This window comes from Bombus impatiens, unplaced genomic scaffold, assembly GCF_000188095.3.
Source record: "Bombus impatiens unplaced genomic scaffold, BIMP_2.2 scf_0208, whole genome shotgun sequence".
Classification (NCBI taxonomy): Eukaryota; Metazoa; Arthropoda; class Insecta; order Hymenoptera; family Apidae; genus Bombus; species Bombus impatiens.
The window spans coordinates 261,444-289,107 of NT_176627.1; the positions used below are offsets into that span (position 1 = coordinate 261,444).

General features: G+C 38.4%; 1 protein-coding gene across 14 annotated transcripts in view; it reads left to right on the forward strand.

The window, feature by feature from the left end:
• LOC100749908 (bromodomain adjacent to zinc finger domain protein 2B) overlaps window positions 1-27,664 on the forward strand; it is a 235,866-nt gene that overhangs the window by 64,540 nt on the left and 143,662 nt on the right. Inside the window, exon 1 of one of the 14 annotated variants that reach the window (XM_024366300.2) lies at window positions 5,678-6,169. The exons of the other annotated variants lie outside the window; for them this stretch is intronic. The gene's annotated coding sequence lies outside the window, so the exon portion shown is untranslated. Of the gene's footprint in view, window positions 1-5,677; window positions 6,170-27,664 lie in introns of those variants that run through there. 14 annotated transcript variants of the gene reach the window in all.

The window sequence follows — 27,664 nt, forward strand, 5'->3', positions numbered from 1 at the left end:
GGCGACGGCCTGAAATATCGAGCGCCTTGCCCACGTACACACGCGAAAACGATGGAACCCGACCGACTGTCCGGAGAGAAAGAGAGAAACCGGCCTCTCTCCGGCGGTGGGTTGCCCGGGACGAAAACGAGAAGGAAGCAGGCAATCGGGACAGGTTCGACGCTGGATACGAACGATCGTTGCGGAGAAAGAGAGAAATATTATAGAAGAGGGTGTGGGTTCCAGCCAACTTTCCAGGGATAATTTTCCATCCTCCTGACCCTTCTTCGATTAAGGAAAATCTCGGCCGGAATACCGCGTTCCTGTTCGCTACGCGCACAGTTTAGGGCGAAGGAAACTACGTTTCGATGTTTCAATGACTCGATGATGCTTGTGGCAATGTTGAGTTCCGCGAGATAAGATAGGCGAGGTTTATGTTCATAGATGCGCTCAGTCGAATTGTTCTTGGAGATTCTTAGGCAAAGAGGACTAAGAACGGTTTCTTTGTTGCGTCTAGCATGAAGATGCAACAGACTGAGAACAGGCTGAGATTGGAAAGAAAAAATTTTACCGTAGTTTAGAATCAACGCGATCGGTGTTAAAGTATCGATCTACTGTAAAATTGAAGAGAGGAAAGAAGATCGCGATACGAATATGGTTTTTTAAAAAATTACCTTGCAAGCTTCTGTCATCTCTTGATGATAAATGAATTTATGGAAGCGAGACGTTTATTCCTCTAGAATTAAACGTTAGATTACAATTACTAAGGATGCGTGTCCTGATGAATAAAACATTCGAAGATGCAACGATTCTCATAATAATCTATATACATGTTTGACCATTCCAACGTATCCTCCAGAACGTTAGTTCATTATAAAAGATCCATTACAACCGTTCTCTTAATCATGTACCTGAATAATGTAATTCAAACGCTTGCAAAAGTAGAATCGGCCAATTTGCTTTCCCAAATACTGAAATACCCTCCAATAAAATAACATTTATGCATCTACATATGTTACTACTAAATTATCCAATAACCCAAAATGATGTAATTTCCTTTTAACAATATTATTTCTATCCAAACCAGTCAAAACGATTGGTCTTTTAAGAAAACACGTAATGATGGAATATTTTTATATTTATTGGTTTATTACTTTAATACAGAAGCAATTCCACGTCATGTGGTACATTTTTCGTATTATTAATCCATCTGGGACCACGATCGACCTAAACGAGGGTCGACACATTTATAAAAATTGTAGAGCCAGTCGTTTTGACTGCTGTGCTATTTCTAGCGATCTAGCGACCGATCCGGAATCTTCCTGATAACCGATATCATCGTATCGAATGATACGCGGTAGAAATTTTAAAAAACGTGTGGCAAGTTGTAGAAAACGAGGAAACTGGTTGATCGGGGTTCGATAAACAGACTGCGGGACCCTTTTACACTCTGAAAAGTACCGGTCGTTTTAAGTAGCCTCGATACAAAATTATCTCCAGTTTGTATACATAAAAAACAAGATAAAATTCATTATATTATTCTTTTAGTCATCGTTGCGAAAGTCATTACATCATTGCGGAAAAATATAACATGAAGTAAGGAGTTTAAAATAAAATTGTAAAACCAGTGAATTTGTGGTAGTTCTAGCGTTAATTAACCAGCCTCTATTGCCTCATCAAACGATCGACAGATTAATCAGAATTACACGGCACGTAATAGGCAAAGAGTTAAAGGAACCGCTGTAATGGAAGGTTAGCTGAATGTTGTAAAATCCGCGGTGGTTATCGTTGTTATTATCGTTTACACGGTTCGCTAAGAGATCCAAAATCAGTAAGATTTTTAAGCGTTGTGATCATGTACGCGCATGTTACATGGTCACGAAGTTGGTTCCGGGATGAAAAAAGTTTATGTTATGTGGGTGGATGGCTTAGAGAGAAAATTAGATGCTGGCAGAAAAGAGGGAAGAAAAACAGCGGTGGGGAAGTTTCGAGGGATAATTTTCCGCCTTCCTAGCCCGTGGCGGCTACGCGAGCACAGGAAACCCGGATACGAGTCGAGCTGCACGCAGCTTTTTATAGTTTCTTAGCGTGGAAACGCTGTCCCGAAGCAGGTTGCGGGTTGACGCATCTATTACGAAAGAAGTAATTTAATCGGCGTTCCGTGAAAAAAATCGAGAAACCTGTTATTAAAGCTTATCGTTAAACTTTGACGCAATGTGTTTATTCGATCTTCTCAAGAACACGAAAGTTTGAAAAGCTTTTGTTTCTTGCGAATAGCGCAGTCTATTATCGGTTATTAATCAGTGGAAGATAAAACGCGCAATATTGTATCATAATATATGATAAATCGCAATGTAAACTTTTCGCACGAGTGTGTTAGTATTTTTCATAGACAAATACGGTGTTTTTTCTGTTGGCGTTGTTTCGTAGAACCTCGCAGGATTTAAAGAAATGTATGTGCGTATAATATTTAGAAATCCTAGCTTAGGATTTTAAGTACGTTTGATTCATGGCAGAATTTTAACGTGAGCGTATTCAGGGCGCAATGGGTGCAATTCTTTCGCTTTATGAATTTAATTTCAGTTTATGTAGCGAGTATCAAATGTGTGTGTGTGAACAAAGCGCATGAATTTCAAAGCTGTTTTAAGATATTGCTTAACACTGACATCACCTGGTCACATATGTTTATACATATGTATATAAATATTTACAGATAAAATTACAATTAAAGACAATAATACACTGGTACTTGGATTTCGATAAAAATCAACATTAAATTTGCCGAAAACACCTCTATGCATTTAGTAATTGCAAGAAAAAAAAAGAAAAAAAGAAAAAATATCGAAATCCGTCATTTCGACGAGTTTGGTAGTTCTAGCGTTAAATTTCAGCGCTATCAAACAGTCGAACCAAATGAAACATCGATTCCAGTGCGTGAACGTGTGTACTGTACGATAATTTCGTTGGGAATCATGCGATTGTTTACTTAGCGTTGCGCGGCGATTCTTTCTCGTTTATTTTCAAACGCATTCGCGGCCCATCGATAAGCGAAAATTACAGTAACGCAGCAGGCCGAACGAGTTACGAGTGCTTTTTAATTGCACGCCTGCTCCCGATAAATCGGTTTTTATTTCGTTCGTTCCACGCCGAATACGAAACTGCTTGCTCTCCTCGCCGATTTTTGTCTCGGATCCACTGCGAGCTTGGGCGATATCGTTCGTGGCTAAGAGCGTGGCTCGTGTTTTAAATAGTCGGCTTAAATTTTGATTTTCAACTTTTTAGCAGGCGGAATTACCGGCTAACTGGCGCGGGAAATTAAACCGCCGATTCACCTCTTATATTTCGAGCAAGTTTCACGCGTTAACATCCAGTTAGCTCGCAGCTCGCACGGTGTACATTTTTCCACTACTTTTTTTTCACGTTTCTAGTTACATCACCTACGATTTTTTTTTTTTTTTACAACCGTCCCACTTGAACAGATACGGAATATTCTTACCTGTTACTTTTGCCTTTAATAAATTTAGAAATGTTTAGTGTGTCACCGCGTAGCTACAACTTATCGGTAAATTAATAAATTTGTTTGCATAATAGGTACAAACTCGACAAGCAATAAACCGAACGACGTTTTACGCGTAAATTTTACAAATTACATGTCACCTTATTATCTTATCTGTCTTGCAATTTATCGGCTCATTAATATCATGAATAATACACCGCTCGTAACAATTAAAGGATCGTTACTACCAACTATTTCGTTGCAACAAACAAGTGTGTAAATAGAAATTAAAGGAATTATACACACTAGATAGTTGACACGTTATAATTATCTTAAAAAATATAGAAGCGCGAAGAACGAATATGAAGATTAAAGCGACACGGATGGCAATCCTCTGAATAGTTTGAGCAACGCAAAAATAAGGACGTTACCCGAATTTAACACCAGAACTACCGATAGTTAACCTCTTAACCTACACCTACGGGCATAGCCCGTAGTACGATGATCGGGCCAAATATAATATGCAGGGTGGTCGGTAACTGGTGGTGCAAGCGGAAAGGGGGTGATTCTAGGTGAAAAAAGAAGTCGAAAATATAGAATAAAAATTTTTCGTTCGAGGCTTTGTTTTCGAGAAAATCGACTTTGAATTTTCGATGGGTACGCGTGCACTTTATCGTGTCTCGTTATAACGGATCTCACTGTCGATTTTCTCGAAAACAAAGCCTCCAACGAAAAATTTTTATTCTATATTTTCGACTTCTTTTTTCACCTAGAATCACCCCCTTTCCTCCTCTTTCCATAAAATAGAATATTTTTATATTTATTGATTTATTACTTTCTTACAGAAGCAATTCCACGTTGTGTAGTACATTTTTCGTATTATTAATCCATCTGGGACCATGATCGACCTATTTATAAAATTGTAGAACCAGTCATTTTGACTGCTATGGTATTTAACGATCTAGCGATCGATTCGGAATTTTCCCGATAACTGATATCATCGTATCGAATGATACGAGGAATCTGGTTAATTGTGGTTCGATAAACAGGCTGCAGGACCCTTTTACACTCTGACAAGTAGCAGTCGTTTTACCAGTGAATACACAAAAAACAAAATACAATTCATTATATTATTGCTTTGGTTATCCTTGCGAAAATCATTACATCAAAAAATATAACACGAAGTAGGAATTTTAAAATAAAATTGTGAAACGAGTCAATTTGACTGGCGTGGTAGTTCTAGTGTTAAGCATCGAAAAATATCCAAGAAATGCGAGTATTTAACAAGCTCACCATCGTTGACCCTGGAAGATTCGTTAATTTCGTCGCGAATCAGCGCCGTTTCCATCCAAATTTTATCAGCGATCGAGCGCCTTCTGTTCCTCTGCTGATGCTGTTCTGATGGAGCAGCTCTGTGGCGTGGAAAGAAGCACAGCCTTTAAGCAGTAATTCGGCGGTGCAGAATGCAAAAGTCGAGTCACGGCGGAGGAAGACGGTTGCGGAGGAAACGCGATAAAAGAAGGGGACTGACGATCGGGTGAAAAAGGAAGAGGAAAAAGGCGGTCTCGGTGGTGGTGTGCTTGTTTGCTACGAAGATCCTGAGAGCGCGCGAAAAGAGGGACGGAGACGGTGCGGAACCAAGAACGATAAAGATGGCGTAGAATCGCCAGAGAAGCAGAAAGAGAGGACCAGAGATAGGATGAAGAGGAGACGATTCTTTTGAGCCCCGGCCAAGTTTTGTGGCCTGTTGGCCGGCTCGTGGAATCCAGTCGCAGGCGATTTCTCGTCTCTGCGCCTTTTAACCGTACTACGTGTCACGTTCGTGTGTGCACGCGTGCAGGCATATGTCTGCAACAGTGCAACCGAGAGGAAGCGTAGCGTGCGTGTATACAAGACGAAGAGGCCACAGCTCGTACCACGTTGTGTGTATTTGAAAGAGCGCAAGTGAGTAAGAGAGAGAGAGAGAGAGAGAGAGAGAGAGAGAGAGAGAGAGAGAGAGAGAGAGAGAGAGAGAGAGAAAGAGAAAAAGAGAGCGCACACGAGAAGGAGACGAAGGAATGAGAGATCGGTGACAGAAAGAGAGGCAAAAGCGAGGAGAGCGACAGACTAGCGAGGATGCAAGGTGCTGGCAGACGAAGAGAGACGACGGAGGAGGGAACGAGAAACCGTACACGTTTATTACACGCTGTCCCTTGGATCGCGCTACAGCCGCTGGCAAGACGTTCCATTAACGTCGCTCGGTACCTACGCAATTATTATACTTCCTTGTACAGCGCGTTTAATCGCGTGCGCCACGGTTTTCTTAATCCACTGGCCGATGCGAGTGGGTGCTTCGCAGCTACATCGATATTCTCGTTACAGTTGCGCTAGTGATCGTCGTCGTCGTCGTCGTCGTCGTCGTCGTCGTCGTCGTCGTTTTCCCTGTGAGCTTTTTAATGGAAAGAAACGAAGAAAATGTTGAAGATAACGTTTCAGTGATTAGTCAACGACGAGTCACGGTGGTTAGCTGTTGTGTGTTCCTTCGACTCTCCGTTTCTTCCTCTGTGTTTCTCTCTTTATAGTTGGACGATGTGTAACGTGCAGAGTGTCGTTCCACGAGTACCGTCGCGACGCGTGTACAACGATTGATACGATCCAGGTTGCAGAAGCCGCGCGTCTGCATCCCGCCACGCTGCTCCTCGCCAGTTCCTCTTGGTACGTATTATTACAGACGTGGTGTACGCGATCGCGATACGCTGTTGTACCAGGCAAGTTGCTTTCAGCGAACTGCGTTTCCCTGTGTCGATTTTACGCAGGCTTAGCTTCGATATGGCACAGGCTGGATGACGCTGCAACTGGGAAACGCGTAATGTGTATTCTTTCGTTAATTGATCGGCTATGTCGTTTGCACGGCGGCTGACGCTTTGATATGAAACTCAGTCGCTGTAAGCGTTCTTTCTTAAGCAACTGGATATCTCGCGATGAGCCAAGTATAAAGTATAATTCGACGAGGCAAAAATACGCGGCTGAAAGATTTATCGCTTTGATTGAGAATAGACTACGTCGCCAATTACAATCTCAAATTCGAATCGAGTTTAGATTCCACTAATAAAACACGTGCAGCGTTTGTCTATCAGTTTAGTTAAAAGGTGGATATTTTCGTGATATTTTTAAAGTTGCAAGCGAAAAACGTCTCTATAGATACCATTGTTCTGTTAAAACATTGAAACAAGGATTATAGCCGCGAGTTGCATGAATTTGATATCGATACTTCGTAAAATCTATGTATTAGGTGGTCCGAGAAGTTTCTTTCGTTTTGCGAGGAAATGATGGGCGCACATTATTTTATCGAATTACGTACTATCAAAATAAAGATCGCGACGTTCGACAGATCGGGTTTCGCGTTTGCATAAAGATACGTCGTTGCAAAAGACGCGACTGTAAAAGAAAGACACTTTTCGGCCAACCTAATAACTCTGGCGTTTAAAAAACGAAAGAAACAGAATCCGATAACGTACATTGATGGGAAAAATCGCGAATGGAACGTTCCGTTGACGCAATGTCAGCCTTCAGCGTGTTGAAGAGCTTCGTTCGAGACGAACACGTATATTTTATATATTTGCAATAATTTAGAAGCGTTGAAAAATTGATAAAATCGCATAATTTGTGCATGGCAGTGCACAGATGCACACGATACGCACACGGACACACGTTTGTAACTGCAATGTCTTACTTAATTAGAAGTCCGTGGCGTGTAAACGAGACAAAGCCGCGAGTCGACGCATATTTTTGGAGCCGTGGTACGATTCGATCGTGACAGAACGTGGCGCGTCGCGATATGCGAAGCCGCAGAGAGAGAGAAAGAGAGGGCGGGAGGGAGAGAGAGGAGGTTGGGGTTTACATTTTTAGCGTAGCTTGGCAAAGATCGACCCCGAGGAAGATTCATGCCGGCACACCGTCGAAAACAACTTTTAATACGGCTTCGATCGGCGGAGTGCAATTCGAATTTAAATTGGCGCAGTCGAGTAGCGCGCGCCTAGCGCCGCTGCTCGTTACGAAACTTCGTTACTGCCGAGTATTTTCAACCCCGAAGATCTCGATGGCTCCGGGGCGAATCCATTAAAGGTAAAAGCTTCTCGTTTACATCTGCCGTTGCTCGCGTTCAGACTTTCTCTTTCTTTCCTTTCCTTTCCTTCGCCGGTCCTCGTCCTGTCTTCTTTTATATCTCTGTTTCACGCAGCACGTTACGATTCCTTCGAAACGTCAGCTGGTTAGCGCGACGCTCCTTCCACGTTATTATCCGGTCAACCGATGTCGTATCTGGATTTTCCGTTTTTTCCAAGATCGCCATTTTCAACGAGATAAAGCGTTGCTTCTGCAGTTTAAGTTGGAAAGAGAATCTGCACACTAAATTCGTGACAAAATTGAAATCAGGCCGAGTCTGTGACTCTAAACCAGACGAAGATCAAGAATGGACGCTTTATCTTGGAGAACGTCAAGTTTGACGACTTGTCAGGAATACGTAGAGTTACCTAAGCCAAACTGCAGAGGAATAGACATTCACGATGTGAATTTTTTTTTTTTTATTTAACACGTTCGTCGCCACGTTGACGCTCTTCTTGTCCGAGTTAATTGAATATACAATACTATATATAGGTTATACAACATAAAAGTATTAAAAACACACTGTATCATACTTTTTATTCATTTAAAATTAATAATTAATTAATATTAATTTTATTAATTTAAAATATTACATTATGCTATATGGTATTCGTTAAAACATTCCAAACACATTTGAAATGATTTTGGGCACTTCGGACGATATGTTGTAGTTATTTTCATGTTTTTTCTCGCTTCTTCACGCGAGTGGTAAAACTTTTTCAAGCCTGTTACTCTGTTCTATAGTTTCGTTATTCACACTGTTTACTGAACATTTTGAGGATAAAAAGTCGCTGATGTACGTCTCACAAGTATGCTTCTCGACTAAATCAAAGACCCGAGATATCTGCCATGAGATCCCTCGGAATACTCTAACTGGAAAGTTTATCGCTTTCTCCATTTCAGAACTAAATATATTTGTCGGAGATGAAAGAACATGGAGATTTCCCGTCTGGAATGTTGGAAAAAACCCCAATACCCTAGACTTTTACTATAGCTACGCTTAAGTAATAAAAATAAGAAATAGTTTCAATGTTCCAATCTGGCTTTATGACGATGGGTTCGGGCTCGAAGTGACATAGCGGGTCACTGGACGTAGCCACGGTCGGATTTGGGCCCCGCAGGAAACAGCCGAAACACCCTGAGCGACGAACGTGTTAATATTTCACATTCACAATTTGTCCAATTTGGACATTTGGTAGAATTTTTCAGCTGTTTGATTATCGCGTGAGGGTACCATCTTCGGGTTTGTTAGGTTATATCCTTTATGGATGTGAATGCGTGTATGAATTTATTATACATATCTACTCTTTATTTGATGTGGTTTATCGATTGCTTTACGTCTTCTTTACTTTTCACGTACTAACTCGGATACGTGCAAGTTTTTGCTACGATTGTTAGCTGATTGCGCGAAAGACAGCCATCCTTGTACATAGACAAGGCTGAAAAATCATAGAACAAAATGAAATAGCGATCATGCTGTTAGAAGTATATTCCTAATTTTTCAAACTTGTGAGATTAAACAACTCGTTTCTTGAAAGATCAAGCGTATATCTCAATAACGAAAGTAAGATATTCACGGAATGTGTAGTAGAGAGATTGGACTTTTATCGAGTCATTTAAAGATTATGAGTTCGAGAATTACCTCCTATCGATAAAATTAGAATATGCATAAATGTTACACTGTATAAGGCGCGGAAAACATTCAAACGGAATTGAACAACATTGCGTATATCTGCGTTGGCAAGATTTTAGCTGCGTCGCCTGCATTATGTTCTTTTGCCTGAAAACGCGGAGCGATGAAGAGGCTGAAAACCTGTGCTGGTACGTTGAATAACGCACGCTGGCTGGAAATTCATTCAGGAAATCGGGGGACGTATCTCGTAACAATGGGCCGCGAGTGTACGAGGGCGAGAAATCGGCGATCGCGGCAAAAAAAAAAAAAAAAAAAAAAACAGGCGGAAAGAATGGCGGACAATGCGGAAATGCAAGATGGGGAGTCGAGGCTTAAGTGCAGCTGCAGTTTAGCCGTCGAACGAGCTCCATACTTGCTCTCGTAATCGCGCCAGGACCGTACTTACGGACAGTATGGACAGATTCGAGAGAACGCCGGCCGTGTCTCTACACGGTGACCTTTTCGCGGTGCACCGTAGAAACCGCATCGATGACGCACTAGGTCGAACGACAATCTTACCGTTGACTTGTACTCGTCGTATTCATAGTGAAAAATGTGTAAACCAGGGATTTTCAACATTTTTCATTTCATGGCACACGCAAACCAAAATTACTGACCCTTAACGCCCCGATTTTTAACACGTTGTTGACCGGTCACGAGTTGACTCGGGTTTTCATGACCAGACGTTGCCAACCGACCACGAGAAAACTCGCGATGCGCTTTTTTCGCATCAGCGTCGTTTTCTCAGCGCGCTATTGGAGATGATACAGTGGAATTGTTGGTCAGCATACCTCGAGCTGTGTCTCTCGTTTATAAGACCCGTCAAGTCGCGTCCTTTGTTGTAAAAATAATGTCAACGATGACGGAACGTAGCAATGAAAAATCTTTCAATGAATTACACGCTGATTTTTTATCTGATTGTCCGAGCGATTGTGAATCAAGTTGTGGTGACTCGGAGAACGATACTGTATCGGAAGATAGCGAGTCTGATATTAGACCAACAAAATATCATTAAACCTACGTGCATATTATAATACAATAAGCGCATGAAAGGGGTAGATCGTGCAGATCAGTTTTTGGCGAACAGCAGTATTTTACGAAAAACTTTAAAGTGGTCGAAAAAATTAGCATTTTTTCCGATAAACTGCACCTTATTCGACGCATATAAAACGTACTGTACCTATCTGCCAAAAAATAAAACGAGATACACAAAATTTCTACTGGATGTAGCTAGAGAATGGATAACTGTGGATTCCAAAGAACGCAGCATTGCACCAGACGCTTCTCGAATTTCTAAAACAGCTTCTCATAATGATGCACCCTTCAGGCTTTCCGGACAACTGAGAAACCACGTCTTAGAAAAAATAGTCACTGGCAGAAGAACAGATCCGACTAGAGCGTGTAGAGTATGCTCTTCGAAAGAAAAACGCAGCGAAACTGGATATATTTGCAAAAGCTGTTGCGTGCCATTACACGTAGGTGATTGTTACACTGTTTATCATAGAAAAAAGAAATATTAAACGTTGAATAATAAATAAAATTTATTAAAGTTTATTTATATTGCTTTACTTGCACATGCAATTACGAAATAATAGCCGGTGACATGAGATAAATTCTCAGTAAAATCAACAATGTGTTAATTGTGAATATCGACTGGCAACTCCAACTTATTCTCATCGTACTTCGACTTGCAAGTTTTTAAGTGACAGATTTTAAATGCTACAATGACGTGTAAATGATAATATCAAAGTCATTCGGAACAATCTTTACTCATCTCAGAAATAATATAATTTTGATTACAATATTTATATTAATTATAATTGAGTAATGTGTGGAATTTTTTAAAATATTCATTCGATTGCAAACTGGGTTTGCGTTCACAGGTCTCACATTATTTTTATTTCTAAACAATTATCGATAACGACTCAAAAATCCATTTGGAGGGCCAATTTTCTACAGCACATCGAAATGTTACATGGATGTTGCTCAAGACGTTTATCGTTGCTTTTATTGGATAATCTAAGAGTGAATAAATAGTTAGATATTATAAGTTTCAATAATTCTTTTGTCTTTTCACCGGATGAAAATTGTGAGCGTTGAGAGAGCGGCCGATAGGAGAAACGACTTTAATCCTAAGACTTGTAAAACTAATACAAAAATCACAATACACCTGGTTGCTCTCTGCTATAATACATTTCACACACTTTGCTCGGCCGCCTTCCTCGCCCATGCTTCTCATTTGCACTTACAGATGTACCTTTCATTCTTAATTACCAGTATTTCTCGGTCGTACATTCACTGACGGTCGAGTCACATTTACGATAAAAGCAACCGCACAGGTCTAAAACACACAGATGTCGAAAGTGTAGGTAGCGACTCACTGGATTACATTTTCATCGGAAGGATTTTACTCGTCGAGAATCGTCGGATGAACAGTTCGAATTCAGCTGAAGATTGCGCGACGATTGTTATTTCTGTCTAGTTTCTCACAGTTCACAGAACTATGATATCAAATATCTAGGATCTCGTGTATCAAATTAACTTTGAATTACTCGTCGATCGATCCTCCGCAACAATTACGCTTCGTGCAATCTTCTTCTAATTCAAAAAATTACCGACAGATTTCCGAAAGTGGGTTTTGGCTCGCAAAAGTTTCGGAATTCTAGCCTAAAATTTGTCTTTTCATCGCTCGGGACAAGACAAACTTCATTTTCTGATCTTCTCTTCGCGAAATAATTCTCGATTTTAGCAACAGATCACGCGATTAGCGTTTAATCGGTGCAATCGATCGGTTTAGTTCCTGAATTGCCGATTGATTTTTGAAATTTGTGAAATCTTGAGATTCTTGGAGTGCCAGGAATTAAAGAGGTACAGTTTTTAGAAGCACAGGAAATCAGTTTTTGAAATAGAAACTTCCAAAAAGCATATTACCAGTAATTCAACACACAACAATTGTGTGCAATTTAAGATTCAGAATCTATTGGGCTGGCAATTAACTGATTGCTGATTTTCTCAATACCATCTATACTTAGCTGCTAAACGTCAAAGTCCTGTTCAAGATATCAGATATCCTAAAACTCGTGTATTTATAAAAATATCCTTTCCAAATATCTGTACATTCTGCCAAATAGTGTAACCAACAAGCTGAAGCTCCCTAAAAACTAGAATAATATTCCTAAAAATCAATGGTAGACTCGGTATCGTTGCACGCATCGAAACTCGGCTCTCGCCTAGATAATAGCCGGCAATAGTATCGCGTGTAACGTTGATCACGATGATGCAACAACAACGGCGTAACGGCGATCGTTTCGACTATGGTAAAGAACCTTTAACGACGATTGCGAAACACGTCTGGCGAGCAAAGTAATCGCGATGTATCGTGGTCGAACGCTTCTCTGAACGATTCTTTAAACGACGCATGATTTGTCGTCGAAAGAAATAGAGTTTCCGCGAATCGCAGCTCAGATATACGGGCTAATGCAAGGCGTTAGGCTTCTTTCACACGGCACTACGAGTAATAGCGATACGCGTATGGTGGACATCGATTATTTATTATCGTTTGTGGAAACGTTCAGGCGACAATTCTTATGATATATAGCAACGTACTACTGATTTTCAGTATCAGATTGATTAACAGCCGGCGATTTTCTTTTCATCTATGCGGCTTCCTTTCAATCCGTACAAACTATAGAAACAAATGCTGGTATTCGTACGTGTCGCAATTTCACCGATAATATGCACACGCAAACACAATATCTTTACGTAAGTGCGTAAGTACAAAAGCCTCTCTCTCGGCGACCTCCGCTTTTACTGCGCTGTTTGCTGATCAGAGAGCCGAAAAAATACACAGCAACCACGTCAGTTCGAAGATCAACCGATTCGCCCACGCGTCAAAAATGTCTTACAGTTTTAATAAACAGTTTCACAAATAATTCCATCCACAGTTTCGTTTCGCATTTAGCTCTCTTTTTGCCGACCAAACAATAATTACGAAGACTTCGATTTTAATAAAAATTGTGTATTCTTTATACATTGCGTTGGCAACTAAGTGACTGCGGATTTTGTCATTAGGTGGTATTGACAAAAGCCGCAAATCACTTAGTTGCCGATAGATGACGCGAGATTCGTTCGTTTGTTCGAGGTTTGCACGAGTTTGATCGATAGTTCGGTTATTTGTCGTAGTGTGCAAAAGTTATTAATTCATTCAGTGCCAGTGTCACATTTGTGGTATATTTTAAATATTTCATTTTAAGCTACACCCACATAGACGACCCAGATAGATGGAATAAGTTCGACACTGCTCTGCTGCTGTCTGCGGCGGAATGTCCATGAGGATTTCTCCACGTACAAAAAAAAAAAGATAGATAGAATAAAGAAATCGAACAACATAGTTCAGTAGTTGTAACATCGCTTAATTTAGTCGATTCTCTCTCGTGTCAGTCATTTCTCAGCTGTGAAATGAACGATCCACATTTAGCTATCCTTTTATGAGCACCTACCTATCTTATTATCGGCCTCGTTTTCCATATATACAGGGTGGTTGGTACAAGCGGAAAGGGGGTGATTCTACGCGAAAAAAGAAGTCGAAAATATAGAATACAAATTTTTCGTTTGACGCTTTGTTTTCGAGAAAATCGACTTTGAATCTTCGCTCGGTACGCGTCCACTTTATCGCGTCTCGTTATAACGGATCTCACTGTAGATCGTTGTCTCGATGGAAAAATTAAAAAAAAAATTTTTTATTCTATATTTTCTATATTTTCTATTCTATATTATACCATCGAGACAGCGATCTACAGTGAGATCCGTTATAACGAGACGTGAAGTTGACGCGTACCGAGCGAAAATTCAAAGTCGATTTTCTCGAAAACAAAGCCTCGAACGAAAAATTTTTATTCTATATTTTCGATTCATTTTTTCGCGTAGAATCACCCCCTTTCCGCTTGTACCAGCAGTTATCAACCACCCTGTATATCGCGATACACGTATTGTCATGTGAAAGAGGCCCTACGCGTCGCCATCGCGTTGCTCGTAGTTTCCGTAGCGCTGACGATGGCGCGTTGGCGAACAGAAGGAAACTTGCGCCACATACGGGAAAGCTCCGTTTCTTGGTGGCGTGCCTGCTTGCCCGTCTACCATGTAATCTTTCGAATATCTGCATTTTGCACTGTTAGGAAAGTTACAACGGTAATCGCATAGCCGCAGTTTTGCCCGCTCGCATGCACACGGTATTTACAGGGAACTCTTGCACAAGTAAAACGCCGCTCGCCTCTCTCTCTCTCTCTCTCTCTCTCTCTCTCTCTTCCTTCCTCCATCTTTTAATCGACCTCTACTTTTCGCGCGACAGTTTCCCAGTTTCGATTAACAAATTGTCTATTTTTTTTTGCTTCTGATTGCACATAAAAAGGAGAGAATATTGTAAATAGGTTTGAAAAGAGAATAGAAAGTTTTTGGTGTGTTTTGAGGTATGTTGGAACAAAGAGAGACAATATTTCTAAGGAGATTCGAACTTGGATCACACGAGCTTCAACTGTTATATCCGCTTTCTCGTGTTTTCCTGATTGCATAATTTTGAACGGCGTTTACGCAACTGTTTAGTATTATTCCATATGTAAATACGTAGAATAATTTTAATATTATTTTAATTATTGTTTAATTAATTATTTTAATAATTATTTTAAACAATAATTTTAATATCAGTTAAATAAGATCGGTGGATTTTGTCGCTAGTTTCTATCGATTCGTCCATAGTTTCTTTATTGATCGGTTTGAAAAGTGGAATATCTTTCACGTTCGTACCAGTGAAATTGAAAATTTCGTGAAAAATAAATTTGGTCGATTTTATTTCTGAGAAACTTTACTATGTACATATGTTCGTAAATTGTTGAGTATACGATAGCATTTAGTTGACTATACGAATTGCAACTGTTTTGTACGTAAGCATTCGACACACATTGAAATCAGAAAGGACACATCGACATACAGACTTCACTTCCGTTATCTCTTCTCTATTAATAATCGGATTAATCTTATCTGGTGATTCCATAGACATCGATTAATGCTTCGTGGAAGCAACAGACGCGATCAGTACAGGATCGCCGCGAAGAAACAAAGGAGAATCTACTGTCTTTGTGCCTATCTAACTGTCAATCGGAAACCTGTGCCACTTGTAATAATACGCTTAGGTGAGCCTTTGAAAACGATCTCCTACTTTCCAATATCTGATAACTTTCTCGTTCCGAACTTGTTACCATTAATTTCAAAACACGTTGTACGTATTGTCGAGACAATGTTCGTCAAGTGCATATCGCAAATAGATTTGCAACGTGACTGAAGAGATTCGAATGTCTGGTGAAAACTTCGAAGAAGAGTAGGATAGAGAGATACTTTTAAGTAGAATCGAATCTTATACTGTTCAGCGGCGTTTACACTTTGAGAAACGGTATCAAACCTTGATGAAATAAATTCTAAACTTCGACGATCATTTTGCACTTCAAGTATCGTCAGAATTTTTGTTCGATCGCGAAACGTAGGTTACTATAGCTGTGATTTGCTCCTCGTAGCGTCACGTCGTTAAACAATTTTCCACATTTACGTTTCTTAATTACAAAGATCTTTGCAAAAGTTTATAACGGATAATTTCGTTCGATCAGAAATGGCGAAAACACGTGCACAAAATATACACAGAACTCACTGCATAGTTGAAAATCTTGTACGATACGAGTGCTCGATAAATACAGGAAATGAAACATAATCTCTTGTAAGCGATAACCGAATCTCATAAATCGAAATTTTTATATTGAAATTCATCATCATCCACTCATCCGATACATACTGCACTCGATTTTACCCATTATTACGCACGATTTCGTTATTGAATCGCCACATTTCTGTGTCGAGTTTCTAAAGATCGGACGTTAAACGATCGACCGTCGTGGATTAATCGGTGAACTCTGGTCGATGGAGGAACGCGGAGGACCGCGGCATTTGTATGCAAATCCGGTGTTTCCATTATCGTTCGCTGTCAACGATTAGAGAGAGGCGTGCAATGCAACGGCGAGAAAGTGAGTCGAAGCGTGCTGTGCAAACGTTCCAGTCATCGAGAGAACGCGCGTTTTTAGCCGCCGCGTCGTCGCCGACCTCGTGGTCGTCGTTATGCCGCGACCATAGATTTAGATTCGATGCAATAGGACACAATACTTTTGATTTACCCCTAGACCTTTTCGAACTTCTATTTCAGCGTTTAAAATCAGCGATAGACCTTCCAGTCTAACTTCCCTTCCAATTTAATTTTATCTCCTTTATGATTTATTCTTTATTTTTGCTCCTTGCTGTCTAATTTTATAACAACATTCTTATTCTTTATTTATTTATTCTTTATTTTTGTTCCTTGCTATCTAATTTCATAACAACATTCGTATCTTCTGTATATACAGTGACTGCAAAAGGTATTGGCACGTATCTTTATTTTCTTATCAGGTTTTACATCTCATTTTTATAACATTGGATCGTGGTAGTGTCGTGAAAGTGTTGCTAAAATGAAATTCAATATACCTGAACCTAATCAATTAGTATGTAAACACTGTAATACCTTTTGTGTTGAAAAGAAAAATATTTTTATGCTCGTCGCACCGTAATGTCCGCAGTTTCACACTCATGTTTTCTCATATTTCTGTCAATTCTCTTGTCCCAAACATGTTCATTTCGCTCTTGATTGATTTTACGACCTCGGCATATCCGGATTATATTACAAAGGAAGAAACGTCTGGAGTCAAGAAGTCTCGAATCTCGAGCCCATTATCTCCTCCAGTATGTCTCAAATTACCGTTTCGGTTCTCGGGACATGTAAACTTTACCACCTGACCGATTTTATCACCTCGTCGCATATATCTTTTTCACCGAAGCTGCCTCAAAGCACATGTTCCCGATAAGTCTACATATGTATTTGCAAATTGTTTACGGAATGTTGGATGGTCACGACTTTACTTTCATTCCACGATCAGTATACAAACTTATTGTCAGACAACGTATTTACCACCTTTTAAAAACGTCCACTTTATATTCTTTTTATATTTCAGTGTCTTATCGTCTAATCTGGATATCTTTAAAATATCGATGCAAGACTGACTTGTGCATAAAAGATTTACAGATGTACACAGGTGTAGAGAATGATAATTATTATTAATATAGTATATTACAAGTATGTATATTATATACAGGGTGGTTGGTAACTGGTGGTACAAGCGGAAAGGGGGTGGTTCTACGCGAAAAAAGAAGCCAAAAATATACAATAAAAATTTTTCGTTCGAGGCTTTGTTTTCGAGAAAATCGACTTTGAATTTTCGCTCGGTACGCGTCAACTTCACGTCTCGTTATAACGGATCTCACTGTAGATCGCTGTCTCGATGGTATAATATAGAATAGAAAATATAGAAAATATAGAATAAAAAATTTTTTTTTTAATTTTTCCATCGAGACAGTTATAACGAGACGCAATAAAGTGGACGCGCACCGAGCGAAAATTCAAAGTCGATTTTCTCGAAAACAAAGCCTCGAACGAAAAATTTTTATTGTATATTTTTGGCTTCTTTTTTCGCGTAGAACCACCCCCTTTCCGCTTGTACCACCAGTTACCAACCACCCTGTATATAATATACATACTTATACTATGCTATATACTTTAATAAATAAATATCTTTACAATAGTTGGAAATATTTGCCAAAGGACAACAAACCCATTTTCAACATATAAACGTGCTGATTTTCGAAATAGGATGTCTGAAAGGTACCTTTGATATTATCTCTAGTTGTTTCTCTACAACGCCCACAAAGTCGTGAAATATTTCCGTGAAAGTATAGTTGCCGAACTGTTTGCAAATGGATCGCGAATTCCAGTGTGGATGCGGCATTACGTTAGAGCAACGTGCCACGAACGAACGAACGTTACACTAAAAATCTCTGCTCGATACGGTCACGTTACGTGTGCATTCGGAGCTGTCGTTTTTCTGCCTAACGACGTTTTCCCGGTGTTCGTTTCGCAACAATGTATCCGTGTAACTCGCCGCTGCTTTTCTTCACGCCTCGAGATTATTCCAGCTAATCGCAATACTCGTGATAACGAGCAATGCGACCTGTTGACGTCACTCTCGTTCGCTGACATCAGCTGTGCGCTTGTGAACAGTACGTGACGTACTGTCAGTCGATTGAATCGCGTAACGATTGCGAATATATGTGGCATATGCCTGGATTCTCACTTTTTGCTAACTACATAATTTTTTAGCGTTATCTAATAGATAAGGCAATTATTCGTTACACGTAATTATCTAAATTTAGACTTTGAATAAGACAGGACAATTGTTAGCGGTAGAATCTAAGGGGAAAGCTTCTATCAGTTCGTCAAATCCTCATTTTATGATAATTTCTTAATTGTTTAATTTGAAAAAATTCGAATCCCTTGGAATATGATTCGAAGCTTATAGCTCTTGGAAATCTTGATAGATAGAGGAAACTCTAAAGAGTTTAGGTACGTTTTGAAAACTCGATGAGTACGCGATATTTTGATTACCTTTGCCCAAGTAGTATCATCGATATGAAATATTAACACTGGTATGCACGTAATCGATCATATTATACGATAGAACCTCGTTTATCTGCATCTCGTTTATACGAATAATATCACGTGTATTAAAATATGCATACACTTGCGTTGTAATTTACGCGAAAGAAAGTGTACGTATAAAAGAACGGTTGAAATCCTGACAGCTGGATTATGTTAGTGAATTAACACTAGAAATCGATAGTTCACACGAAGCTATTTCTACCAAAACCAGTGAAGACGGCTGGTTGTGAAAAAATACGTAATAATAGAATATCTTTATATTTATTGGTTTATTACTTTCTTACGCAAGGAATTCCACGTTATGTAGTACATTTTTGGTATTATTAATCCATCTGGGACCATAATCCCTAAACGAGGGTTGACACGTTCATAAAATTGTAGAACCAGTCGTTTCGACTGCCGTGGTGTTTCTAGCGTTAGCATCTAGCGATCGATCCGGAATTTTCCTAACAACTGACATCATCGTACTGAATGACACGCGGTAGAAATTTAAAAAACGTGTGGCAAGCTGTAGAAAACGAGGAAAATGGTTAACTGAGGTTCGATAAACAGATTGCGGGACCCTTTTTCACTTTGACAAGTGCCAGTCGTTTTAAGTAGCCTTGATACAAAATTATTTTCAGTTTGAATACGTAAAAAACAAAATAAAATTCATTATATTATTCTTTTAGTTATCGTTGCGAAAGTTATTGCATCATTGCGGGGGAAAAATATAACACGAAGTAGGAATTTCAAAATAAAATTGTAAAACCGTTAACAGGAAGTTTTTCTACCAAAAAGCAGTCAAAATGACTGGTCTTTAAAAAATATGTAATAATAGAATATTGTTATATTTATTGATTTATTACTTTCTTACGCAAGGAGTTCCATGTTATGTTGTACATTTTTGGTATTATTAATCCATCTGGGACCATAATCCCTAAACGAGGGTTGACTCATTTGTAAAATTGTAGAATTGGTCTAACTAATCTAACTAGCATCTAGTAATCTAGCGATCGACTCGGAATTTTCCTCATAACTAATATCATCATATCGAATGATATACAGTAAAAATTTGAAAAACGCGTGGCAAGTTGTAGAAAACGAGGAAAATGGTTAACTGGGGTTCGATAAACAGATTGCGGGACCCTTTTACACTTTGACAAGTGCCAGTCGTTTTAAGTAGCCTTGATAGAAAATTATTTTCAGTTTGAATACGTAAAAAACAAAATAAAATTCATTATATTATTCTTTTAGTTATCGTTGTGAAAACCATTGCGGGGGAAAAATATAACGCATCATTGCGGAAAAATATAACACGAAGTAGGAATTCCAAAATAAAATTGTAAAACCGGTCAATTTGACTTGCCTGGTAGTTCTACTGTTAAAGAAAGCTTCTATCAGTTCGTCAAATCCTCATTTTATGATAATTTCTTAATTGTTTAATTTGCTTTCTACAGTATCGCTCTATCGCTCGGTATAGATCGGTTGGCAACTAAGTGATTACGGATTTTGTCATTAAGCGGTATTGATAAAATCCGCAATCACTTAGTTGCCAACCCAATAGTATCCTCGGTATGATTTTTCGCAAAAAAATCCCTGATATTATCCACCTAATCCTCGTAGCTATTCGAAATATACCGAGCATCGGTAGGTAAATTGCTAATTGGACGATCTATTCGTCGGTGAATTGGCATTGCTTGTTAGTGGTCGTTGCGCTCCTTTCTCTGTGTCTGGCGATCGCGATTCTCGTTGGAAAGTGCTCGTAAGATCGAGATCTTCGATCACGATCGATCCGTCGACCCTGAACTAGAGCAATTAACGACTCGAAACATGATTCGACTTGTAAGGGACATTTTATGGAACAAACTAATTAAATAAATTAATTGAAATATCATTGACCATCGAAATGAATTGTTTTTATTTTTCTGTGCGTTTAATGTCGCATTAATTGTAAGATTATTAACGACATTTTGACAGACTTTCTACATAAAAATCAACGATTCGTGGATGGTCTTGATTTTTGAACTGTCTTTAAGGGGTTTTAATTGGCCTTTCTCACGAATTCTGTTATCACTCGAGATGTTGCAAATAAATAATTCCTTGTTGGATGATAATAAGTTGCACGTTTCGAATGTCCTATTCTAATATCGCGAAATACTTGATCTTTTTTGCAACATTCTCATCTTGAGACCTTCTATCTGATTAAGAGAAATTAACGCCGTGGGTACACACGTTTCAAAATTATGGTGAAACCGAACCGACTAACAGGGCTCGTAAAACGTCGAAGAATCTTAATAACCATTCGTTCGAAAAATAAACATTCGTCTTTACGATCAGCTACAGCCACCGAAGTATGTACACGAGCAAAACGAGAGTCAACTGGTTGGCGTGAAAATGACGTTCACCTGGTCCATTTCGATCACGATCCTTCGTCCATTTTTCGAGCGATTGCAATCGCAACTCGAAGTTACGTTATTTTTACACTTCGTCGTTTTATTATTCTCATTTTAGTCAATTGTCAGCTTATTGTCTTCTCGTTTTGCAACACTTTCGTATCGTTTTTCGACAAACTTATTTCCTATGACTTTTGGGATAGCTTTCACAAGATACTAAACATTCTTTGTGTTATCACGATGCACTTGAAATATTATTTTCAATTAATAGAATAAACGAAAGTATCGTTTTGGTGTTGCGACTTAGTAAAGATTACAACAAATCAAATTGTTTTTTCTTCGATACAGTCTCTTTTTGTATTTATAATTTACGTTAACTCAATCTCGACATTCTGAAACTCTTCTCGTCCTTGCCTATTCTCTTTAAAATATTTCAATTAATAGAATAAACCAAAATATGCGACTTAGTAAAGATTGCAACAAATCATAATGTTTTCTCTTTGCTACAATCTCTTTTTGTATTTATAATTTACGTTAACTCAATTTCGACATTCTGAAACCCTTCTCACACCTGCTTTTTCTCTTAAAAACTTTTCAATTAGTAGAATAAACCAAAATATGCGACTTAGTGAAGATTGCAACAAATCAAATTGTTTTTTCTTCGATACAGTCTTGTTTTGTATTTGTAATTTACGTTAACTCAATCTCGACATTCTGAAGCCCTTCTCACACTTACCTTTTCTCTTAAAAATATTTCAGTTAATAGAATAAACCAAAATATCGTTTTGGTGTTATGATTTAATAAAGATTGCAACAAATCAAAATGTTTTCTCTTTGCTACAATCTCTTCTTGCATTTATAATTTACGTTAACTCAATCTCGACATTCTGAAACTCTTCTCGTCCTTGCCTTTTTTCTTAAAAATATTTCAATTAATAGAATAATCCAAAATATCGTTTTGGTGTTATTATTTAATAAAGATTGCAACAAATCAAAATGTTTTCTCTTTGCTATAATTACTTTTTGTATTTATAATTTATGTTAACTCAATCTCGACATTCTGAAGCCCTTTTCACACCTGCTTTTTCTCTTAAAGACTTTTCAATTAATAGAATAAACCAAAATATGCGACTTAGTAAAAATTGCAACAAATCAAAATGTTTTTTCTTTGATACAGTCTCTTTTTGTATTTGTAATTTACGTTAACTCAATCTCGACCTTCTGAAGCCCTTCTCACACTTACTTTTTCTCTTAAAAATATTTCAATTAATAGAATAAACCAAAATATGCGACTTAGTAAAGATTGCAACAAATCAAAATGTTTTCTCTTTGCTACAATCTCTTCCTCTATTTATAATTTACGTTAACTCAATCTCGACATTCTGAAACCCTTCTCACACTTGCCTTTTCTCTTAAAAACTTTTCAATTAGTAGAATAAACCAAAATATGCGACTTAGTAAAGATCGCAACAAATCAAATTGTTTTTTCTTCGATACAGTCTCGTTTTGTATTTGTAATTTACGTTAACTCAATCTCGATATTCTGAAGCCCTTCTCATACTTACCTTTACTCCTAAAAACTTCATACAAACATGGATTTATTTTTACAAGGGTTACTTCCGAGGAGTTAAGCATGTTTACAAGCTCCATAGTTACTATGGCTTCGTCCTAACGATTTACTATGCATGCGCTTCAATGAAATATTCGACGTTGCTTGTATCATATCTCGTTGCTATCTATTAATACGTATTAAGCTTTTTCGTTTAGCCTTTACGCTAATAAGATGTCGAACGACTTTTTTTCTCTTTCTCGATCCTTCTTAATCATTAATCATCATTAATCTTAATAAATGAACTCTTAACGATTATATTTAGATGTCGATCGTTACAACCAACTAGTTGGCTTGATTTCGTATTGGCTGTCTGAATCGTGATCGGTTCACACGCTAAGAAACAGTTATCACAGTCAGATAATAACGTTATCTTCCGAAAAGAAAATTAAGATATATCGGCATTGATCGCTTGTGTCGATAGTTGCTTTCAATTTAATCCAGAAGAATAGTACGTACTAACTGGAATTCTAACTTTCAATTCTAGACAAAAGTGTTATAGTAGTATAGTGAATTAAATTACATAATAATGACCAAGCAAATGCTAAATAGCAATAAGAAGACTAATGATACGAATATGCGAATTGCTTGCTGCGATATAATTCGCATCGAATATATCAGCTTCTTGTGCTCTAAAGACCGAAAATGTGATAGTCACTCTTAATGATTCGAATAATTTGGCCTTCTCAATCGCCTAATTTCTCTATTCTCCTATCAGTGTCATAAAACTTATGAAATAAACGCAAACCTGCTAGAGCCAAGCCTACGATAAAATATTCGCAAAACATTCAGGAGCGATTAACCTTGCGAGAATCATCGTGATTCGTGATTTTCTCAGTGTGATCGCGACACTTGAAATTTTCCAAGCATCGAGAGACACGCGTACGATCGTTCTACGCTTGACAGTAGTCAGAGGTGGTCGTCAATGAGTCAGACGTCGTAAACGGAACCTCACGCGGAACTGGCGTGCGCAAAGCGTGCTCAACCGAATTAGGAGCACCATGCTACCAGCCGACTTCTTTTAATCAGACTTTCTAGTCTTAGTTTAGTATTCGTTTCTTCGAATCTTCCTCTTTATTCTTCAAAATTTCTGTCTCGTCCTGTTCCTGTTCACGGAACAGACAACTGTACATTCTGACCGTGAGATCGCGAACTGTTCTGTTACAGCACGCCAGTACTATCGTGTCATGAGAGTTGAAACGCCACAGATTCCTCCAGAATTCTTCAATTTGGAAGTTCTCGAAACTCAAAATGCCTAATTTCCTTCCCTTTCTCGAGGATTCTTTGCTTTCGCGTACGACATTAAACTGGTTTTTCTCGATACGTTCTCGAAACTCAAAATGCCTAATTTTCTTCCCCTTTTTCGAGGATTCTTCACTTTCGTGTCTCAATAAGTTCTCGAGACTCAAAATGCCTAATTTCCTTCCCTTTCTCGAGGATCCTTTGCTTTCGTGTACCACATTAAACTGGTTTTTCTCGATATAAGCGATCGTAATTAAAAGAGTCTTTAGAATCCTAAATTTTCGGAACAATCGGATTATATCGCGTAGAAGAAGTAATCGAGAGTCGATTATAATTATTTCGTCGTTCGCAGTTATTTTTATGTACGAGAAGAAAGCGAAAGATAGTCACAGCGATAGCACAAAGTCTCGCGTTTCTCGGAATTTCCAGGTTTCGAATGCCGCATCCCTATACTTTAAATTTCTGAAATTTATGGAAAGGTAAAATCTCAAGCATATCCTTCCTTCGATTTTCTTCCTGTTCGCGAGAAGAGTCCAGTTGGAAACACAGCGTAGGCAGCGGAGGAAACGTGGGCAAAGCGCGTATGACCAGCTTCGAGAAATGTCGTTGCGATGACTCGACATCGCGTCGTCACGGAAAGTCCGACTTAACCTCGATCGCCGCTAGATTCGCGATCCCTCCTCACGCCTGTTGTTCCGTGCAGAGATAAGGAAACTGCTAGCTAGCAGCGTGCACGAGATTCTCTGTTTCGCCTGGTAGATCGCCAAGTAGACTTTGTGTTTTAGCTCGCAACTTCGCGCGCGAGCATCGTTCTTGGATCGTTGTCGCCTTAGTCGCACCGCGGAGCATTTTTTAGCAAATGGCAATAGCGAGAAGCTACGTACGAAGATATACAACGAGCATATAGAAAATAACGAAAGGTGTTGCTTGGAAATATCTATGCTGCGGCGATATTGTTGTTTTCGGTATCTCTTGGTAGATGTACTTTTGGGTTGACGACTAAGTGATTGCGGATTTTGTCATTAGGTGATATTGACAAAAGCCGATAGATAATGCGAGATTCGTTCGTTTGTTCGAGGTTTGCACGAGTTTGATCGATAAGTTCGGTTGTGTGCAGAAGTTATTAACTCATTCAGTATCGGTGTCACATATGTGGTGTATTTTAAATATTTCATTTTAAGCTACAAAGTAAACTAGAGTATTGGGGTATTTCGAAAGTTCGTAGAGAAATTTAAAGGAGATTTCAAGGTAATATATCTTTACAGAATGAAAATTTTTCTTTCGAATCCACTAGGGTTGAGAACGTGTGAAAGTTAGAACAGTACATAAACGCTATTTTATTTATGTTTGTATTAAATCTCTTGATAAGTTTTTTAATCTGCGTGATAATTCTCGATTGTTACCGATTCTTTTCTAAAACTCTTTATAACTTTATAATTTAAACTTTTCTAAAACTGTTTATAATATTCCTTGAGATCTGTGATGAAAAAGAACGCGTGTATTTTCCATTGCTTCCATGTTTTCCTATCGTTTCACAAATAATGTAAGATGACACACGCCTTTTGTGATACGTCGTGTCATAAATAAGATTTTTTTAATAAATATTTTTGCAGAATAAATATTTTTTGTTTGAATCTACTACGTTCAGGAACGTGTGAAAGAATTGTACATAAACAAATGTGTATTATGTTTTGAAAATTTCGATTCGCTAATTTATTTATGTTTATAACTTGTCTCGATAACTTTTTATAATCTGCATAATAATTCTCGATTGTTGCCGACTCTGTTAGACACTTCACAAATTCATGTTTATGATATTCCTTGAGATTTCTTATGAAGAAAAACGCGTGTATTTTCCATTGTTTCCATGTTTTCCTATCGTTTCACACATAATGTAAGATGACACACGCCCTTTGTGATACGTCGTGTCATAAATAAGATTTTTTTAATAAATATTTTTGCAGAATAAATATTTTTTGTTTGAATCTACTACGTTCAGGAACGTGTGAAAGAATTGTACATAAACAAATGTGTATTATGTTTTGAAAATTTCGATTCGCTAATTTATTTATGTTTATAACTTGTCTCGATAACTTTTTATAATCTGCATAATAATTCTCGATTGTTGCCGACTCTGTTAGACACTTCACAAATTCATGTTTATGATATTCCTTGAGATTTCTTATGAAGAAAAACGCGTGTATTTTCCATTGTTTCCATGTTTTCCTATCGTTTCACACATAATGTAAGATGACACACGCCCTTTGTGATACGTCGTGTCATAAATAAAATTATTATTGTTGTTACAAAGCTCGATAGCTGTACCAAGCAAGATTTATCAGGCAGGTATGGTTGGTCTTTAAAGTATTGGTATATATGTATTATAATATACATACGTTAATGGACGTATGGCTTCGAACGACCGGTTGTCCGTCAACTTTGCTTAAGATGGTTTCGATGAAAGCCGCGGGACAATGCTATTCTTAGCTGAAAACTGTCATCCTCTTTACAGGCACAATCATACGTATGTTAAACTTGGTGTAATTGATCGAACGATAGTGAACACCTTCCACCTAATTTTTCATCCATAGAGGATTTCCATTAACTTCTCTCTTGATGTAAAATCACATAAAATTCTATGGAGAAGAGAGGAAAAGAAATAAGGACAAGGTTAAATCATATTGGACAAATTAACGATCAATATTGATGCATTGTTAGGCAAATTAGCTGGTATGGCTATTATTTTATCACTTTATCAATCACAGATAACAAGTTACCAATATTAAAAATATTTGTATGTAACGATGACGGGTTTAGCGATAACCAGATGAAGTTGTACACGTAAATTTTACAAATTAAATTACAAATTATCTGATTATCCTATTTGAGAAAAATGACGAAATTGTACAAGAGAAGTTTACAACTTCAAACCTCTAACTTGTCAATTCATCAACGTTATTAGCTGGTAAATTATTATGCTAGAGGACTTTCAACACGGAATTGCAAGCCCTTTCGAGACTGAAATACGATTATTCTAACAGCCGCATAAAAATTACACTAATATCGCCGTATTATTATATTTCCCAAAGCCGACGTATCAGGCTGAGGCAAGGTTTTCCCAAAAAAGGGAGGGCAGTTTTCGACTTGGCAGACGTTTCGGAAAGCGTTCTCGGTCGCAGCAGGTGCGATCGACGATAAACCCGGAATTTATCCCTTCGACGCTTGTTTATGGATTAAACGAGGATAATACGAATTTACGCTGCATCGTATACGAGCCGAAATTCAGGTAGACGAAATAACAGGGATTTTTATAGCGCGCCAGGATCTGCCTCCGCTGCGGGCGAACGTATCGAATGTAATTGCAAACGTACGAACATTTACGTTTGTTTAATTTGTTTATTCGACGCCGACGACAACAGGTGTATGTGCACAAATCGCGAAAGTGATTTATATAAGTTGTACAAATAGTAACGAGAGAGAGAGAGAGAGAGAGAGGGAGGGAGAGAGAGAGAGCGCGAGAGAGAGAGAG